General features: G+C 47.8%; 1 long non-coding RNA gene across 1 annotated transcript; it reads right to left on the bottom strand.

Moving 5' to 3' along the window:
• Positions 1-208: 208 nt before the first annotated feature.
• LOC141586272 (uncharacterized) lies at positions 209-878 on the bottom strand. The gene is made up of 2 exons (XR_012519503.1): positions 724-878; positions 209-584 (listed from the first exon to the last, which is right to left on the bottom strand). It is a non-coding gene; the product is annotated as an uncharacterized LOC141586272 (long non-coding RNA).
• Positions 879-3,606: the final 2,728 nt, after the last annotated feature.

Genomic DNA, 3,606 nt, shown 5'->3' with positions numbered 1-3,606 from the left:
TCTAGTCGCCTATTTCAATTCGGGCGACTGAATTCAGTCGCCAAAATTGGCGACTGCTTTATTAGTTGCCAAATAGGCTCTATGGCGACTAAAAGTAGTCGCCAATTTGGCGACTGAAAACAGTCTCTAAATACTTTTCTCAGTAGCCATTTTAGCGACTATTCCCTCTTCGGTCGCCAATTTTGCATAAAAAAAAAAGCCACAAATCTGAAACAATCAAGCTCGGATAACATGAAAAAACCAACTTTACATTACACTACCATACAATTATAACATTAAATACACTCCGTCCATCAAATCTACCAATTTTACAATACATTAAATACATTACATTATAATTTACATTACAAAAACCAAATTACCATCCGTCGATCATAACATCGACACCGTTAAATACACTCTACTCACCATCGTTTATAACGTGAAACTTTCCATCGACCGCCAGCTATCACCCGTCGGACACCGCGCCACCCTTTCCTCTGTTTCCATCTTCGCCGTCCTCCTTTCAACAAGATGAAGTTGGGAACTTGGAATCCCTTGAAATTATTGTTGGTTTGAGTGTATGATAGAAGCATGATTCGAATCTGAAATCATTGGAATTTAATCAATTAATTGAAAACCCACTAATTATTTAGGGAAATCTAGTTGGGTTTTTTTATCAAAATTTTTATAAAAAAAAACACAATAAATTTGGGTTATTTTGGTGGGAAACTGGTGAAATACCTTAACTTTGATGATTAAGATGAGAAAAATCCAGAAAACTGTTGAAGAAAAAGAGAGATTGAATATATAAAGGAGGTGATTTGATGAGGGAAAGGATTTGTTGAAGTGATTTGTTGAGGGAAAGTGAGTAGTATTTGTTGCGTAAGAAAAGAGAGAGGTGGGATCCAAGGTTTGTTTTAAGTAACAAGGTGAGGGCTGGAGGAGGTAACATCTAATGTTATATCGCGTAACACAAATTGGCGACGGATTTGGCTACTAATTTTATTCAGTCGTTAAATTGGCGACTATTTACAGTCGACAATGCTGTCAAAATAGTCGCCCGTTTTAATTAATGTACGGAATACGACAGTCGCCAATTTGGCGACTATTTTCAGTCGCCCGAATTATTTGGTAGTCGCCAAATTGGCGACTATTCTACACAGTCGCCTTTTCGAGTCGCTCGAAACAGAAATTCTTGTAGTGATATCATACTTTAATTAGTATATTTGTGAGCTAATCTTGTATTCTAGGTGATATCATACTTTAAATAGAGCAGTGTGCCCCGTTTTTTGGCCATCAAACTTCATTTTCTCAAAAAAAATTTCCCCTCTCTTAGTTTTTTCGAAGAAATTTCTCTCTAGTCTTCAAAGCGTTACTCGGCGTAGCACTTTTCCAAGGTAAACAAACAAATTTTTCCAACTTTTAATTGTTAAGTTTTTGTTGTCACTATGTCTTCTGCGGATGCTCAACCCAGTACCTCTGCGCCGGGGGGGCGAACCGTCGCGTCCTGATGAAGAGGAGGCACTGGTTGTCACCCCAATAGGGTTTGGGGGTCCCAAGCCGCTTTCTCCTGAAATTGATGAGCAATTTTTGGAGGGTTTTGATGATGACGATGATGAGGCGACCCCTTCTGTCGTAAAGAGGCCGCAGGTCTCGTGGCACGGCGCGCGCTTTGTTCGATCGATCCCGATCGTGCACAGACGAACAAGTTCGCTAGTTGCTCCGGTTCTGATCTTTTTTAACACTATTACTCCTTTGGCAGGGGGTATAAAATTGTTATCCCTGAAGAGGGTCAGGCCGTCTGTTGCCCTCCCGAGGGTTGTATCGGCGTATACATCAGACACCTGGAGTATGGGCTCCGGTTTCCTCTGAATGAATACGTTGCTGCCATAATTAAAGCCATGAATGTCGTCGTGGGCCAACTGCATCCGTTGGCCATCAGGACGATTATTGGCTTTATATGGTTGTGTCTTTTTAAAGGGGAGGCCCCAACGGTGAACCTCTTCCGCCGGCTCCACCATCTTAAGCAGACTACCCTAGGCGGCTCGGGGTGGTACAGTATACAGACCGAGCCGGGTTTCGTCACCGTTTCCAAGTTGACATCTTGCAAGGACTGGAAGGGGCGATGGGTATACGTTGAGGTTCCGAAGGACTACTCGCTGCCCCGGTCCTTTCAGAGCCGCGTCAATTTACGGTGTGAGAATCAAGGGGAGCATGACAAATATGTCTCCCGGAGTAAGCTTAAGATGGACGCCAGCAGGGTCTATCTTAATGAGGACGAAACGCGGGCAATGAGGCTGTTTGAGGCTGAGAAGGATGGCACGCCGAAGGGATGGATGCCCCCGACGCAGATCGTTCTTCAGGATGAGCTGCTCTGCCACGTCGGCCTCATACCGGCCCTCGAACAGGGTGAGTGGGGTCGGTGTGAGGCCCACCCTTGCTTTTTATGCTTCTGTGTTTGAACCTTGTTTTATTTCTTTTGCTTAACTCCTGCTTCGTTTCTTTTGCAGACCGATTTGGCCCGGAACTGCCTGTCTCTGTCCTCAAGAGGTTAGGACTTGACGAGAACGGGAGAGTTGTTGAGCTGCATCCTAAGGCCGGGCCACGTGATCGCAGACCGGCGCCTCACGAACTTATGGAGCAGCAGTTGAAGGCACTGGATGTGGCGGCGGCTCAAGCGCAGATTGCTGGTAACGTGCCGCGCCGGAGGCCAAAGACAACGTCTACGGCGGCAATGGCGTCAACTCCAACTCAGCCTTCAATCCCCGTTGTCCAAAAGCAGCGGGTGGTCGTCGATGTTGAAGAGGAGGTCACCGTTGTGGAGGGTCCTCCTCTTTCAAATAAGAGAAAACAGGCTGAGCCTGCCACTGCTGCTGTTACCGAGGCCGGGAAAGGAAAGGGACCAGCCAGCCCTCTGCCCAAGAAGGCTAAGACTGGTACGGATCTAACCCAAGGCTCGGATTTAGCAGGTTCATTGGGCATTCCTGATGACAGACTTTCTGACATGTCAATGAATATTGACATGGATGCTTTGTCAGGGTTTTTTGTAGATCAGCCACCGTCAGCTGTCGCTCTCACTGAACGGCAATTGGAGAAGCGGCCTGTGCAGACGGGCGATAAAAATGCCATCGTCGACTCCTCATCCCTGAAGCCTTCCCCCGCCCAGCTTAGGGCGGAAGGCATAAGGTTGTCCAAGAAGCTGGCGAAGTGGACTGAACTAGCCGGCGCTCATATTATGGAGCAAGAAACGGTCATGGCTCGAGCTGGCCCTGCGCTTGAACGGCTTAGTCTCGATCTTGCCGCCGCTAAGAAGGAGGCCGAGAAGTCGAAGGAGGACTTCCAGGCCGCCAAAAATGATTTCCTCGCTGAGCGAAAGCTTAGGGAGGACGCTGAGAAGGCGGTCCTAGCCGAGAGGGCCAAGGTTGAGGGTGCATTGGCTGATGCCGCCATCCCCCCTCGCCTTGGGGGGCTTTGTCCATTTCTGCCCTTCATTCTTGCTTAGGGCAAAGACCTCGGCCGGTGATTTGACCAGGGGGGTGAGACTGCTGTACCGCTTCTGGGTGTATGGTCCCGAACTCCCCCCGGCGCCCGCCGAGTTCTGCTTCCTGTTAAATCTCTCAGGCC

The sequence above is a fragment of the Silene latifolia genome, chromosome 1 (assembly GCF_048544455.1).
Source record: "Silene latifolia isolate original U9 population chromosome 1, ASM4854445v1, whole genome shotgun sequence".
Taxonomy (NCBI): Eukaryota; Viridiplantae; Streptophyta; class Magnoliopsida; order Caryophyllales; family Caryophyllaceae; genus Silene; species Silene latifolia.
Note: the sequence above shows the minus strand (reverse complement) of the source record. Positions and strands in the feature narration are given on the sequence as shown.